The sequence below is a fragment of the Miscanthus floridulus genome, chromosome 4 (assembly GCF_019320115.1).
Source record: "Miscanthus floridulus cultivar M001 chromosome 4, ASM1932011v1, whole genome shotgun sequence".
Classification (NCBI taxonomy): domain Eukaryota; kingdom Viridiplantae; phylum Streptophyta; class Magnoliopsida; order Poales; family Poaceae; genus Miscanthus; species Miscanthus floridulus.
In genome coordinates, this window is record NC_089583.1 from 61,243,672 (window position 1) to 61,261,367 (window position 17,696).

A 17,696-nucleotide genomic window follows, 5' to 3' on the forward strand; every position below is an offset into this window, starting at 1 on the left:
AAGAAGAAGCCTCTTTATCAAGCAAAGGCAAAGCTCTCACAGTGTAGTGAGAAAAAGAAGATGAAGGCAAGCAAGTTGAGACAAGCTCAAGCTCAAGCTCCTCAAGTGAAGATGAAGAAGAAGATGATGATGATGATGATGATGATGAAGATTCAAGTGATGATGATCAATCTTCCTCCTCTACCTCCAACCTTGATGAAGAATCAATCAAACTTATCAAAGATGATCCAAAGGCTCAATGTCAAGGGTGTACCCATCCAAATTCAAGATTTCATCTTCACTAATGAAAGAAATGAGCAAAGAAAGAAAGGATGCTATGGATACAGGCGAGTTGGAGCACTTTATGGAAGTTTGTCCAAACGAGCCCACACCCAAGACAAAGAAGAAGGCGTACAAGGACAAAGCCCTCACATCAATAAGGTTATGGGATGATTCTTCAAGTGAAGAAGACCTTCACAAGAAGCGAGGGCACAAGCACTCATCATCAAGCACTTCACGTGTGTGCCTTATGGCACGAGGTAACAAAAAGTCTATCCCTAGTGATAGTGACAATAATAGTGATAGTGATGATGAGCTACCTTCTTATGATGAAATTATGTAAGAAAATCTTAACTTTGCTAAAATTTACACTAGTCAACAAAAGAAGCTTAAAAAATTAAAAGAAAAACTAGATAGCTCTCAACAAGCTTATGCTACTTTGCTTGAATAATATGAAACTTTTGCCAATCTTAATATGGAGCTATCTACTAAAATTGAGCAACTTGAGACTAGTGCAAACACAAATAATTGCACAATCAATGATGAGCAACTTGTAAAGAAAAATGAAAAATTAAAGAAAAAGTTAGATAGCTCACAAGATAATTATAAAAGTTTGCTCGCTAAAATGGAAACCATGTACAAACATTGTGATGAGCTAACTAATAAAGTTGCTAATCTTGAAGCCATCGGTAGAACCCCCACCGAGGCACCTAAAAAGAAAGGTTCAATTTTTGACATACCTAAAAAGGATGCCTCTACTTCTTGCAATGATTTTTGTTTAGACTCACCCTTATGCAACCAAGTTTGTGTTGAGAAAGTTGTTGTAGATACATGCACACAAGAGGTTGAAATGGAGAACGAGCAACTCAAGAAAGAAGTGGCTCGCCTCACCAAGGACTTGACTCAAGTGAAAGGCAAGATGGAGCAAGCCCAACTTCATCAAGATAACACCGTCAAGGGAGTGAAAAAGCTTGATGAAGGACAAACCGTGGTTTGTTACGTATGCCACAAGAAAGGCCACAAGTCCTATGAGTGCAAGGTGAAGAATGTGGGAGGAGCAAAGAAGAAAGAGAAAAAACAAACAAGCAAGCTCTCTAACACCTACACTAACAAGGTGGACAAAAAGGTCTCCACACCTTATCTCTTGAAGAAGAAGAAAAATGACAAGGTGGTAGACATCAAGGTGAACAAGCAAGCCAACATTGGGGCCAAACACATTTGGGTGCCAAAGGAGATCATTTCCAACACGAAGAGCACCAAAAAGGTTTGGATCCCAAAAGGGAAGTGAGAAGTCCAATGGACTTTGGGGAATTTGGAGACTTGGTATAGTATGGGTGCATTTCATGGGGTGCGTCATTATGAACAATGTCAATTGCCAAGTGGGTTAGTGAATACTAAGGACCCAAATTCCCCTTTCCATGTTAGGTAACTAGATTTAATTTCTTACAATTTCAATTGGCATCTAGTTCCTTTTCATGCCTAGGTTTGCATTTGCATGTTTAATCCTTTTAATTGGTATGCATACACTAGGTATATCTTATGGTAGGCTTGCTCGGTTTCATTCTTAACCTTTAGAGCAAACCTACATGGTTTAAATTGTTTAGGATCACGGCACATAGCTTGTTTTACAATTGTTCATCTAATATGTGCCAAAGTCCAAATTGTAGATAATTTCTCTAGAATATTACTTTCAAAAATGATTCTCACATTCATGTAATGTCATCTTTCAAGTGGTATTTTTTATTCTAAAATCAATATGCATTACTCCTACAAGTATTCCATATTTGTGTGCATAAATTTAGGGGGAGGTTACTCTACAAGTTGGATGCTTTGAGACTAACACCTTTTCAAGCTTATCATAGTGTGTAGTAGTCTCATTGCAAGGAAAATGGAGTCCCCGGAGTTAAGCATCATACTTCAAATATCCACCACCTATTGCAAGTAGTATAAATCAAATTGGTTTCCACATGTGGTATTTCTAAACCGATGTCATCATGTTGATTTCACTTTGGTATTTACATGCTTTCTCCATGCATTATATAGATTAAACTCCCTTGAGCATTAATTTGCCAATTATGCATAAACTACATTCTCCATCATTTGTATGCATATATTTAGGGGGAGCTTAGTCTATGTAATGTGAGGGTCAAATTTTGTGACCTATTCCACTCCACATACAAAGGATCACAAAGTTTGACCCTCCCTTGTGCTACTAATGTCTTCCTTTTCGGTGTTTGATTCCAAAGGGGGAGAATTTATAGGACCAAAAGCAAGCCCGATCATAATAATTTACAAGTGGTAATGGTCCAAGGGAGGATAGTGGATTATGGAGTTAGGAGGAGGCTTCAATCCATAATGCCACACGGGGGACATTTACAAGGGCAAGATAAGTTTCCAAATATGTTTACATGTGGTATCTTTTAGCATCATATAACATTGCCCTTTGCATTGCATCCTAGCAAGTAGATAGTTTTTAAATTCCAAAATTCTTATTATTTGCTTGCTTTGGTCGTGTTGTCATCAATCACCAAAAATGGGGAGATTATAACGAAAATGGACCCTAGGTCCATGTACTTGGGATTTTGGTGTTTGATGACCAACACAACCAAATTGGACTAATGAATTTGCAAGTGATTGTTTTATAGTTCAATAGGGTGCAAGACGTGACTTGGACAAAGGTGACATGATGATCCGATGATCAACACCTCAAGAAAGACATGTGAAGACACATAGAAGACATACAAGGTCAAGCAAAGTCCAAGCACGAAGATTGGAACCAAGTCGGACGCAAGATCGCAAAGAAACGAGCCCGATAGAGGTGACCAGACGTGGCCCTATGAGTGACCAGGTGCTCCGATCAAGTGCCAGGCAACACCTGGCATCGACAGCTATGACCGAACACTGAGCAATAGTGACTGGACGCTGAGCGAAGCAGTGACCGGACGCACCGGTGGCACTATTCATCATCATGACAGTGTTTTTAAAGTGACCGGACGCAGTAGACTGGATGACCGGACGCATGAAGTGCAGCGTCTGATTGAGTCCAGAGAGGTTCCAAAGCGGCGCTAGCACTGACCGAACACGTCCGGTCGATGATGACCGGACTCTCGACTGAGTCCGATCAATGTGCACGCTCCAACAGTCGGGACGACCGAACATGTCTGGTCAGGACGTGATCAGCGTCTGGTTAGCAGCAGAAAAGTGGGTTTCATCCCCAACGACTACTTTCTCAGTGGGGCTTATAAATAGACCCCCCCCAATTGGCCATTTGAGAAGAGTGGAGCTGTGGAAACATACCAAGGGTGTTGATACTCCATTTTAGTGATCTCCACTTGCATAGTGCTTAGTGATTCATTAGGTGATTAGCGTAGGTGCTTTGCGAAGTGCTTAGGTTGATTAGACCATCGCTTATGCGCTTGCTCTAGGTTTAGGCCTAGTGTTTAGTGAGGTTTGCATACCTCTTTCCATCTAGTGCTTGCGTGCACCATTGTTGTACATCTGAGGGGCTTGTAGTCTTGCAAGATCACACCGACCGTGTTTGTGGTGTGGCCGCCATCGTGTACCGAAGGGAACAAGGCCCGCGGCGGTTCGGCCGGAAGATTGATAGTGAAGACGTTGGGAAGCGGTCTAGGAGAGACTTGCCGGAAGGCACACCGGAGACCCACTTGCGCATGGGGAAGGCCCAGGGCTATCGATGAAGTTACCCGACGAGGAGCTTGGCCCTTGCGAGGGGCTCCAACGAGGACTGGGGGGAGTTTGCGCGCTTCTTGATACCTCGGTAAAAATACCAGAGTCATCGATGGAAGTTTGCATACCTCTACCTTACTCTTTAGCTTCCGCATTTATATTGTTTGCATAAGTCCTTTTAGCGGTAGAGATAGCAACACACTAGTAAAATCGTAGTTGCACATTTAGATAGTTTATCTTTTGCATAGGTTTTACTAAGGTTAGAAAAAGAGGTCATAGTTTAGAAGTAGAATTTTAAGTTGCCTAATTCACCCCCCTCTTAGGCGTCATGGTCCCTTTTAGCCTGCAACGTTGGAGCATAATGGTGCCCACTCATAGGTATTCGTGCGCCACGGAATGCGGAGGCATGAATTGTGATGAAATGGAGAAAATGGGGATGCACAAGGCTTACTTTGTTCACATTGTTATGAGGATAGTAGTCACTCTACCTTCCCTCGATCGCTTCACCTTCTCTACTGCAATTTTCAAAGCGGTTAGTAATTGAAAGTGAACATGCGTACGCTCGAGGTATCCACTGTGGCTAGTTACTATGGCTATAAATCAGTAGAGCTGGTACAACGGGGGAATCATCTGCTCTTCAGTGTTTGCCCTACTGCTTTTGTCTTCTCATTTTCGTGTGCTTGTAGCTTCCTTTCCTTTTTGAGTCAATGGATCATGATAATCATTCGTGGGAGGGGTCGTCGGAGGCTGGTGGTTTGTCGCCTAATCTCCAGGGTTTGCTGCTCGAACAGGGGTAAGTATTCAAGTAATGTTTTGAGTTTTGATGCTGAACTGAGTTGACCATGAGTGATCCTCAAGGCTATCTCTCATGCTGTGTTGGGAAGGGTCATTGGTACTGCCTCGACTAAGGTCCCACCAGCGGTGGGGTTGAGTGCATCTTTGTCATCTCTAGGCTGGCCATCGAGAGTTTTGTTGACTCATTAGCGAGGCGGATGAAGCCCAGAGGCAGTTTTATGTGGCTGCCCATGAAGTGAGGTGGCTAGAGCTCGCCCTTGACATCGCCAAAGTGGCTCTCATCGCCTCAGGAGGGTGAGAGTGCCACCACTCAAGCGGTGACCGCCGACACCTAGGCCCACATCAGTGGGTAAGGATTTCCCTCATCTTGTCGTCTTGATATATGTCCATGGTCTCTAATCTTTATGTCATCTTGTTGCCAGCATTGGAGGAGCAGTTGATGGCTTCTTGTCATGAAGAGGAGGCCACTCGCCTCTAGGGGTTCAATGTAGCAGAGGACTACGAGTGGGCTATGGTGGTGGGAATCCGACAAGGGGCTAGTGTTGCCCTTGCCACCATGCAGTTGTGGACCGGGATGAACCTTCGTCAGGTGACGCCTCGGTTCTTGGAGCATGCAAGGTAGGAGGAGTGGACAACATGGGTTAATGATTTTGCCGCTGCTACAGATGACGTTGTCACCACCGTGGATGTGGAGGAGATCCTTTGTGGTGGTGGCTAAGAACCCTTGAGGCATTCTAGGGGCCTTTTCTAATAATATTGAGTGAAAATAGTTCCTTTTGGTTCGCTTTCCATTTTCCATGTTTTTGATTTTCTTATGTGTTGCCATCTTGCCGTGACCGCCATTGGTCTGGTTGCTCGAATGTCGTAGCCGCATAGCCCCACATAGGGATTGACCCATGGAGTCTGGCTCATCATGACCCTATTTTCGTGACCTAAATGTTTGTAAGATAGGTTCGGCAGCATTGTGCCTTGCTTTGTTTTCCTTCGGGTTGCACGGGTGTCCTCATTTCCTTGCTCCCATGCGGTGCATAGCCTTGCCCTGGTTTGGTTCTGATAGTTCGGCTTTGTGTGGTTCTCTGTCGTGCATGACCTGGTCGCATATTGTGGTGTCGAGGTATCCGCACTAAAGTGGCGCTGTCCTCGGCGTTGCCCTAGGTTGCGTGTTGGGGAGGTTGTGTGGCGGCACCTCTACTGTGAGTGGTGTCACCGCTTGTGGAGCAAAAACGAAGTGCCAGTCGCTCATGTATGATGTCAGTTTCGGTATTCCAGTGTGTGATGACCCTTATGTAAGGATCTTGTTGTTGTATGGGTGTCCTAGTTGCGGTGAACGTGTTATGGATGTCATGTGGATGGCATGAGGTCGGCGCACTTGTTTTGTCATTGTGTTGCCTTTTCGCTTTTCTTTTCATTTGAATTGGAATGTGCTTCGTCCCCCCTGGCCCAACACCCATAGGTGCACATTTTAATCCTAGGTGTTGACCCATGGGGCTAAAAGGTGCATGATCGATGAGGCGTCGAGGGCAGGTCGTAGATCCAGCACGATGCGAAAAGAAGGCTATCAAGCGGCAAAATTTTGAGACTTCTTTCCTTTCGCTCCTTTCGCCGTGTTCGAGTGAGTCCCCCATCTCTTCTTAGACTCATGCGAGCAAGAAATCAAGGTGCAGGTCATCAGCTTATTACGGTGTGAGTGTAAGGACCTGCTAATCCTAGAGGGGGTGAATAGGCCTATCAAAATAAAAAACTCAAAAACTTTGTTAAAAACCAAAGCAATACTTCTGCTCGAAGGACCAGCACTATTGATCGAGCAACACTATTGGTCACTCAAGTAGCACTGCTGCTCGCACAAACCCACGAGCTTATAATTCAAAAACTACCTAAGGAAAAATAGATCAGGTAAAATACTGAGCTTCCTAGGGTAGTATTGAACCTATTCCTCCTCTTGAATCTGATCAGAAGCTTATGCACAAGTAGATCGAGACCAAACCTTAGAATCACCACAAACACAAATATTGCAATGCAAATCACAAGAACACAAGTGAGACACCGATTTATCTCATGGTTCAGCTCGCCACTAAGGCTTGCCTAATTCCACATTGTTGAGGAAGCCATTGTTGATGGTCACTAACATTAACTATAAATTGTCAACATAACCTATATTTATACTTAATTCTATCATCAAACATAGGTATAAGAGTTTAAACTAATAACTTCCATGAGTTTTGGTGAATTTATGTTTTCAGCAGGGTTTATCTAGAAAACCATCAAGGGGGGCCTATTCAACAAAGGAAATTACAAAATTCTGTCGCGTAAACAGCGTGGGAAGACTCTAGAAGACTCTAGGAGGCTCTCCACCAAAGCAGACCCTGAGGGGCTGCCATGTGGGGCCAATTAGCCCCACCTGCAGCCTGCCTAGTCCCTAGGCCCACCTATTAGCCTCCGTGTTGCAATGTCAGTTCTCCACCACCTCCGAGGTTGTATCTACACCGTCCTTTAAATTGGTTTGATCCAAGGGCTCACGTCGGATGCTCCGACCTATATATACTAGTCCCCTCCCTCCCTCCTAGGAGCCATCCTAAAACCCTAATTCATATTCTCCTCGTCAGGATTAGAGCCAGCTATCAAGAGAAGATTAGTCCTCTATAGAATTTAGTCTTATAATTAGAAATAGTGAGATAGAGAGTGAGGGAAGAGTTTCGAGGAGATGCTAGCCTATCAGTGCTCTCTCTACGGCTTGTACCTTGGTGGAATCAAGTTCTACTTAAGCTTGCTTCTGAGATTTCTTTGGTAATGAACTTCTGATTCGAGTAAGTATTTTGTTTCTATTGTTCATTAGGATCACGACTCTCTTTTGAGTGCTTTATTCTCTTCCTAGGGGGAGTAGAGTATTAATCGTGAGTGTAAGCATGGTGCTTAGACTAAGGTTAATCATGGATGCACCCTGTATTCTAGATCGGTGGTAGATCATGGTTGTGACATCAGTACTATATAGCCTCGTACTATATAGCATCGTTGATCATTTGTTGTCCACCTCCTGTCTGTAGGCCAAGTAGGACCCGATTACTGAAGGAAAGCATCATCTGGTGATGTCTTTCCCTAAGTAATGTCCCTAGTTGAATAGTAGAAGGCATAGCTTACCCATGTTAGAATTAGAGAACCTCAGTTGTCATCTCTATGCTCCTATTTATCCCTAGCCTTGTTGCTACTCCTAATTAAGTTAAACCTTAACCTAGTCACTACCCCTTGTTAAGTTAGACCATAGTTAGTCTAACACGTTTCCCTGTGGATATGATACTTGGAATACTTCTAGGTGAAAGCTATAGTAGTATCTGTGTGCTTGCAGATTTATCTATGTGCGTTAAATATACCAATAAGCTTTCTGGCGCCGTTGCCAGGGAAACGGTTGTTGAATTAACTTCGAGCCTAGCTTGATATTTTATCTTTTATTCTTTCTTTTGTTTTACTTTTTCTTTTCACTATGGATTCCACTCCTATCTATCAATACGCTGCACCTATGAGTGCGTGCTTAGAGCTACCAAAATCTATAAAGCCTATCCTAACACCTAGCTATGAGTTGCTCCCGTATTTTATAAAACTAATTCGGGATAAATCCTTCTCGGGAGAAGGCAACAAAAACCCATACTCACACCTACAAAAGTTTGAATAGACCTGTGCTTACTTGCGTATCGCTGGCATGTCTGACAAGACCTTAAGATGGAAGTTATTTCCATTCTCTTTAACGGGAAGAGCTAAACAATGGTATAGTCAAACCGTAGGAAGTATGCAAGGAGATTGAGAAATATTATGCTCTAAATTTTGTTTATATTTCTTTCCTATCTCTAAAGTAGTCAGCCTTCGAAAAGAGGTTCTAAATTTTAGACAGCTAAAAGAAGAATCTCTTGGCACATCATGGGATCGTATTAATGACCTCATTACCACTGGCCCGAACCTTGCTATTTTAGACCCGATGCTCCTTCAACATTTTTATATGGGTCAAGGATTCTATGCAAACCCTTGATCAAGCCTCTAGAGGAGCTTTCCTTCATTTATCTACTAGCGAAGCAAGGGCTATGCTTGATAGAATTAGTGGAAAGACTCCCTTCACTAGCATTCATAATGAACTCCCCGAGAAAGAGAAGAAATCATCTCCCCATCAAGAAGAGAAAGTTCTGATAGCCAAATCACAACCACTCCAATCCCAAGATTTAGTTGTCAATCTCAAACCATCAATACCCCAAAATCCTCCAAGGGAAGAAGAAATTCAACCTTTTGAAATTTCTTGTGAGGATGATCTTTTTATGCTAATTTTGGGAAAAGCTTAAACTTCTAGTTCCACAAGAGACATTCGAGCGAATATAATTTAAATCCTCTCAAGAAAGGATTTCTTACAAAGCATCCTTATTCCCATATAGGACATTGGAAAGAACACAAGGGTGGCATATCTAGTGAAACCATAGAAGGAGAGCCAAGCTATCTAGAAGCCATTCCTATTCTCTCCCCTTCTATGCCCATATTAGATGTCTCATCTGAACAAATCTCTAAACACATCCTTGACCCCGATGATCCCTCTTACTCTCTTTCTTTGAAGACTCATGATGATCCTAGAAACTCACTAAGACACCCAAGGCATAGGACTCATGAAGGCCACAAGGAAGACTAAGAAAGAGCAACAACAATGGCTGGAGGATATTAAGAACTTATATGTCATTGCCATTGAATGGATGGACGAGGCTTTAGATAAGATCAACCCGAGAGTCAACAATCCAAGGGAAATCTTGGACAATAAAATGACCAATGAATGTCATAGGCATGGAATGATGGAGATAATATTTCCACCTATAGACATCCATGAAGAAACACCATTAGAGCTTGAAAAGGAAGATAACATCAACGAACATGGAAGTTATTTTATGAACACCTCATCAAATCCATGCTCGCATGAGAAATCTCCTGAATTAATTGGTCTCTCCAACATTACCATACACAAGATCTTCAACCCCCTCATGCTTCCTGTTCATAAAATTGTTGAAAGGGTGGTTGTAGATGCATATGTTTATCACAAATCTTGTTAGCATGAATCTTGAGATAGGCACACAAAGGTTGGTGTTGGAGGGGAAACCACTTCACCAACTTAAAATGTAATTTGAGAGTGTGCTCGTCGTGGACCATGGGATCTAGATCTCCAGGGTGGAGGTCCAGGCCATGGCCGAAGGCAGACATGGGCATTGGCCCTTTGGCGCCGATGAACTTGTAATTTTTGTGGCAGATGTGGCTGCTGTGGGCCATTCCATGAGCGAGTCCACCGATGATGCGAGGAGCCATCACTTCCTTCTCAATAAACAAGAGTGCACGACTGTCCCCTGCCTAGCGCGCCAACTGTTAGTGTTTCATAAACTAGATTAGTAATGTTATATGATTGTCGTGCTGCTCTGGGAAGATCATGGTAGCATCCAAAAGACATAAGGATTTATACTGGTTCTGGCCAGAGCCCTATGTGTAGTCTCAGAGATGATCGAGTGCGTGTTCCTTGCTTGAATACTCTAAAGTTCTTACAATGGGGGGTACAAGAATGGTGGAAAGAGGAAGAAAAGCTAAAGCTAGGAGACAGACAACCCAAAGGAAAGCTTCAGGAGCCCTGCTACAATGGAGAGTGAGTGAATAAGTAGGGGACTCAGAGTCCCTGGAAAGGGTGCCCTAGCTGCCCTTATATAGTGTTCAAGGCCAGGGCACATACAAAGGAGATGTTCTCCCGACCAAAGGGTCATAAGCCTGAGGAAGGGCCTAGCTAACTTGGCTTGCAAGCTACGCCATCTTGTGGAGTATGCTCAGGCATGGTTGTCGTCATCATCTTGTGGCCACATCGTAGCATGGTGTGGCGTGGTGCTTTCTCCACCGATCGTGGTGGCACTTTAGGCACGGTGGTGGTGCGCTAGCTGTCCTGTGTGATGTGGTCGCCGCCGTGGTCTTTGTCATCGTCTCCTGGTTTCCTAAGGCGTCCTACGAGAGTTGGTCGCTGCCCCTAGGTCGTCAATCACCTGGTTGTCTTGAGGAACTAAGGGCCACGATCTTGATCGCTGGGGTCGTGGTTCCCCACCGGTTTGAATGGCCTTCAAGTCAATGCATTCATCGTGGATCCCATCCTGTAGTGGGTGGGGTCGTATATGTGTCTTGTCGGGCCATATATGGTCGGTGGTCATCATGCCCATCATCACTGCTTTGGGCAATATTGTCTTGTCTGTGCGACGTGGCATAGGGTTGGCGTCTGATCGGACTGAGGTGACTGCTGTCCCCTCGGCCCTTTCGAGGTCAGTGCGACGTGCCTATCCTTGTCAGAACAGGCATACTTGGCGGGGCTTGACCTCTTCCCGTCCTTTCAGGGGTCGTGATGGAGGACAGGTCGTGTGTCCTCGGGGCGCCGAGCGGCTAAGGTGGGAGGAAGGGGTCGCGGCTGACCCTGGTTTTAGCATCCTGGCCTGGTTTGCTTGGCCCAGCTGGGCCTCGATCGTTGGAGCTTCCGCTAGTTGGTGTATTGGGCCACATGGCCTGTTAACTAACCGGTGTGTTGAGACACCCTAGGGTTATAACCCTGACACTGCCGCAACCGGTCTATGAGGGAGGAGGCATGTTGGAGCTAGATGGGCCCACCTGTCGACGCAAAAGAAAGCGCTGGAGAGGAAGGGGCTAATAGGTGCCTTTCTTGCTGTTGACCAAGACTTTTGATGCTTTTTTAGTTGTAGATAGATAGAGATAGAGCGCTTGTTTAGTTTGGGGAATTTGGGGCTACTGCAGCACTCTCGTTTTTATTTAGCAATTAGTGTTCAATCATGGACTAATTAGGCTCAAAACGTTCATCTCAGTGTCTAGTGAGCACAGGCTGCTCACCGGAGTCTACTACATCCCCGCGTTGAGGAACTCCATCATCAGCTTGGGACAGCTGGATGAGAACGGTTCGCGCGTGGTGGTTGAGGACGGAGTCATGAGGATTTGGGATCATCGTTGTCGCCTTCTTGCCAAGGTAACCAGAAGCGCAAATCGACTCTACGTCCTCAACGTGCAGGTGGCACAACCCCTCTGTCTCACTGCTCGTCGGGGCGACAAGGCGTGGCAGTGGCACGAGCGTTTCGGGCATCTTCACTTCGAGGCCCTGAAGCGACTCAGTGCCACGGAGATGGTGCGAGGCCTGCCGTGCCTCGACCATGTGGAGCAGCTCTGCGACATCTGCGTGTTGACAAAGCAGAGGCGACTCCCCTTTCCCCAGTGGGCGAGCTTTCGAGCCAAGGAGAGGCTCGAGCTTGTGCACGGGGACTTGTGTGGCCCGGTGACACCGGCCACACCAGGAGGACAACGCTACTTCCTGCTACTCGTCGACGACCTCTCCCGCTACATGTGGGTGATGGTCCTCGGCAGCAAGGGAGAGACTGCGGATGCCATCAGGCGCGCGCAGGCTGCTGTGGAGGCGGAGTGCGGCTGCAAGCTGTGCGTGCTGCGCACCGACAACGGCGGCAAATTCACGGCGACTGAATTCGCGTCATACTGCGCTGACGAGGGCATTCAGCGCCACTACTCCACGCCGTATAGCCCGCAACAGAATGGCATCATCGAGTGGCGCAACCAGACGGTTGTGGGGATGACTCAGGCCCTCCTCAAGCAGAGGGGGATGCCAGCTGTCTTCTGGGGAGAGGCGGTGGTGACGGCCGTCTACATCCTCAATCGCTCGCGTACCAAGGCGCTCGACGGCAGGACGCCATACGAGGCTTGGCATGGGCGCAAGCCGACGGTCTCCCACTTGCGGGTCTTCAGCTGCCTCGTGTTCGCCAAGGAGCTTGGCCACATCAGCAAGCTTGACGACAGGAGCACTCCGACAGTGTTCATCGGCTACGCGGAGGGCTTGAAGGCCTACCGCATCCTCAACCCGAAGACACAGCATGTGCGCACGACACGCGACGTTGTGTTCGACGAAGGGCGGGGATGGGCATGGGACAAGGCGGTGGACTGATGGCTCGGCTCCGACGTCCGATGACTTCACTGTCGAGTACGTCCACTTCAAGGGAGTTGGGGGAGTAGGCAACTCTTCTTTAGCGAGCGCGTCTACCCCAGTCCCCGAGCCTCCACCGACCCCGGCGCCTGCTACTCCGATAGCACCACGCTCTCCAGCCAGGACCTCGGCTGCGATGAGTCCTTCGCCGGCTCCACCATAGCCGGCAACGCCACGCACTCTAGCACCGACAGGCACCTCTCTGGGCACATCTACTCCAACACTACTCGTGTCGAGCACAGCCCGGTTGAGCTCGCTACTCCACTCTCTCACGACGAGGAGCGCATCGACGCGTACCACGACGGCGAGCCGTTGTGGTACCGTACGATGGAGCTCTAGGTCGAGAAGAATCGCACCTAGGAGCTTGCTGATCTACCTCGTGGTCACCGCGCGATCACCCTTAAGTGGGTGTACAAGCTGAAGAGGGATGAAGTCAGGCACCATCGTCAAGCACAAGGCTCGCTTGGCTGGCACGAGGTTTCGTGCAGCAGGAGGGGGTCAACTTCGACGACGCCTTCGCTCCCGTGGCACGGATGGAGTCCGTGCGACTCCTTGCGCTAGCTGCCCAGGAGGGCTGGCATGTTCATCACATGGACGTCAAGTCGGCGTTCCTTAATGGCGACTTGAAGGAGGTCTACGTGCACCAGCCGCCGGGATTTGCGATCCCCAACGAGGGCAAGGTGCTTCGCCTGCGCAAGGCCCTCTATGGCTTGCGGTAGGCACAGAGGGCGTGGAATGCCAAGCTAGATTCCATGCTAAAGGGGATGGGCTTCGAGCAAAGCCCGCACGAGGCGACCATCTACCGACGGGGCAGCGGAGGAAATGCTCTGCTGGTGGGTGTCTACATCGATGACTTGGTGATCACCGGCATCAAGGATGCGGAGGTGGCGGCATTCAAGGAAGAGATGAAGGCCACCTTCCAGATGAGTGACCTGGGGCCTCTCTCCTACCTGGGAATCGAGGTGCACCAGGATGACTCCGGGATCACGCTTCGACAGACCGCCTACGCTAAGCGTGTCGTTGAGCTAGCTGGGCTCACCGACTGCAACCCAGCTCTCACTTCGATGGAGGAGAGGCTGAAGCTGAGCCGCGACAGCACGACGGAGGTGGACTGCTACACAGTATCGGCATCTTGTGGGGAGCCTTCGCTACCTCGTCCACACACGGCCGGACTTGGCATTCTCCGTCGGCTACGTTAATCGGTTCATGCAGCGACCGACAATGGAGCACCAGCAGGCTATGAAGAGAATCATCCGCTACGTTGCGGGGACTCTCGACCACGGCCTCTAGTACCCTAGGCGCCCTGGGGCGGCACACTTCGGTGGGTATAGCGATAGCGACCACGCCGGCGACATCAACACCAGCAAGAGCACGAGTGGGATCCTCTTCTTCCTCTGCAAGTGCCTCGTTAGCTTGCAGTCGGTCAAGCCGCAGGTGGTGGCCTTGTCCAGCTACGAGGCCGAGAACATAGCGGCCTCCACCGCTTTGACTCAGGCGCTCTGGCTCGCTTGACTGTTTGGTGATCTCCTCGGCAGAGACACTAGAGCAGTGGAGCTCAGGGTGGACAGCAAGTCCGCTCTGGCCCTGGTAAAGATCCCCGTCTTCCATGAACACAGCAAGCACATCCGGGTGAGGTACCACTTCATCCGAGGCTGCCTTGAGGAAGAGAGCATCAAGGCGAGCTACATCAACACCAAGGACCAGCTTGCGGACCTGCTCACCAAGCCCCTTGGGAGGATCAAGTTCCTTGAGCTCTGCTCCAGGACCGGGATGGTTCAACTTTCCCACAAGACGACGCATAAGACTTAGGGGGAGAATGATGGATAAGTCTGGCTGCTGTGGTCTTTGTGGGGCCGTTGTGGTCTTTGTGTTTTTAGGACAGCATAGGACAACATCTTAGACTAGAGGACAACATCTAGGTGATGGATAAGTCTGGCTGCTATGATCTTTGTGGGGCTGTTGTGGTCTTTGTGTTTTTAGGACAGTATAGGACAACATCTTAGACTAGAGGACAACATCTAGGACAGCATCTTAGACTACCATCTAGAGGACAACATCTTAGCATCTAGAACAGCATCTTAGACTACATCTTGGCATATGTTTGGCTGGCTAGCAGCCTATAAATATGTATCCCCAACCCCTCGGGTTGGTATGACATTGAGAAATAAACCAGAAAATTGTCCCAACTCCTAGTGTCATCCTTTCTCGATGAGAGTAAGAATTCTGCTACTTCCAAGGGTGAGAATTCAGCGACTAACAAGTGGTATCAAAGCCAGTACTATCCTGTAGCCTAAGCATCTCCTGCTCATCTCCTCTCCCAGCCACACAATAGCCCCAGCTGCGAGTAGCAGCTCCGGCCGCTCCTGCTCACTCCTCCCCCGCGCAGATGAGCAGCAGCTCGTCTGAAGCAGCCCTCTCCCCATGCAGCAGCCCCCCAGTAGCGCAGTCATGTCCGCAGGGCGGTCTCAGCGCTCGGTCGCTTCGAGCACGAGGCGTCGGCAGGAGGCCGAACTTGCTGCGGCAGAGGAATGCGAGCGAGCAGCGGCAGAGACCGCTGCAGCGGCGGTAAGGGCGTCGAGGCTGGCAGCGGCGGAGCTGGTAGCAGCCAGAGCAGAGGCAGAAGCAGCGGCGGCGGCGAATGCAGCGCGTGCGGCGGCAGCGGAGGTCGAGGCTCTATGCGGCAGCATCGGTTGCTCCATTTCCGCTGACGACACCGCCGACGCGGACCTCGAGCTGCTAGAGAGAGAGGCTGCGCGAGCGCGGGCGGCGCAGTGGGCAGCCGTGCACGTCCATGAGCGTGGCGGCAGCCCAGACAGGCGCGGACGCGTTGGCGGCGCTCCTGGAGGAGGCGCGCACGGCGGTGGCACTTCTAGGGCAGCCGCGCACGCCCACGAGCGCGGCGGCAGCCCAGACAGGCGCGGACGTGCCGGTGGCGCTCCTGGAGGAGGCACACACGGCGACGGCGCTCCTGGAGGAGGTGCGCACGGCAACGGTGGCGGACGGGTCGATGGAGAGTGCGGCCTTCACAGGCAGCGTGGCTCTCTCTCCCAGATCGGTACCGTGGTTACCACGGGCTCCAGGCTATTGTTAGGGACGTCGGTCCTGACGGTGGGTGGCCTACCCTCATCAAGACCAATTACGTCGAGTGGGCTGCAGTGATGAGGGTAAAGCTCCAGGTGCGGCACATGTGGGAGGCAGTCCGATACAGCGACGTCGACTACGACCTAGATCGACGGGCGCTGGATGCCCTCATTGCTGCAGCCCCGTCCAAGATGCAGTTCTCGCTTATCAACAAGCGGACTACCAAGGAGGCTTAGGACGCCATTGCTGCGGCATGCATCGGCAGCGACCACGCCCGCAAGTCCACACTGCAGGCACTTCGCAAGGAGTGGGAGAACCTAGCCTTCAAGCTAGGTGAGGACGTTGATGACTTTGCTCTCCGTCTTAACACTCTATTGCAGAAGATGGTGCAGTTCAGCGATGACACCTACGACGAGGAGAGAGCTGTCGAAAAGCTCTTTCGCTGCGTCCCCGAGAAGTACAAGCAGATGGCTCGCTCGATCGAGTCCCTGCTGGATCTCTCCATGATGTCGATCGAGGAGGCGATAGGTCGCCTCAAGGTCATCGACAGCGATGAGCCACAGTCTCTCTCGGGGCCCATCACCACTGGCGGGAAGCTCCTCACTCGGGAGCAGTGACTTGCCAGCCAAGGTGATCGGAAGAAGGGGGAGCCTTCTTCCGCTACAGGCGGCCGCAAGCGTGGCAAGCCACGCAAGGAACGCAGAGACGCCCAGGCCGGGGCGCGTGGACATGCCGAGGGTGATGCCCGCGGAGGCGCCCAGGGCGGCGCCACAGGCAGGCACAAGCCGGCACGAGATGACGCCTGCCGCAACTGCAGCCAGCTCGGCCATTGGGCCAAGGACTGCCAACACCCATGATGCGGCCAGGCCCATGTCGCACAGGCGGAGGAGGAGGAGCCAGCTCTGTTCATGGCACATGCAAGCATTGAGCTACCTCCAGCGGCACCGGCCGCAGCGGCTCTCCTCCACCTCGACGAGCCAAAAGCACACGCCCTCCTCGGCGACAGCTCCGGCAACGACAAGACTAACGGGTGGTGCCTCGACACCGGTGCCACCCATCACATGACCGGTCGACGGGAGTTCTTCACCGAGCTTGACTCTAGCGTCCGAGGCTCAGTCAAGCTTGGGGATGCCTCCGGCGTGGAGATCAAGGGCGTCGGCTCCATCATCTTCACCACCGTGTCTGGTGAGCACAGGCTGCTCATCGGAGTCTACTACATCCCCGTGTTGACGAACTCCATCATTAGCTTGGGACAGCTGGATGAGAACGGTTCGCGTGTGGTGGTTGAGGACGGAGTCATGAGGATTTGGGATCGTCGTCGTCGCCTTCTTGCCAAGGTATCCAGAAGCGCAAATCGACTCTATGTCCTTAACGTGCAGGTGGCACAACCCCTCTGTCTCGCTGCTCGTCGGGACGACGAGGCGTGGCAGTGGCCGAGCGTTTCGGGCACCTTCACTTTGAGGCCCTAAAGCGGCTCAGTGCCACGGAGATGGTGCGAGGCCTGCCGTGCCTCGACCATGTGGAGCAGCTCTGCGACGTCTGCATGTTAACGAAGCAGAGGCGACTCCCCTTTCCACAGCGGGCTAGCTTTCGAGCCAAGGAGAGGATCGAGCTTATGCATGGGGACTTGTGTGGCCCGGTGACACCGGCCACACCAGGAGGACGACGCTACTTCCTGCTGCTCGTCGACGACCTCTCCCGCTACATGTGGGTGATGGTCCTCAGCAGCAAGGGAGAGGCTACGGACGCCATCAGGTGCGCATAGGCTGCTGCGGAGGTGGAGTGCACCCGCAAGCTGCGCGTGCTGCGCACCAACAACGGCGGTGAATTCACGGCGGCTGAA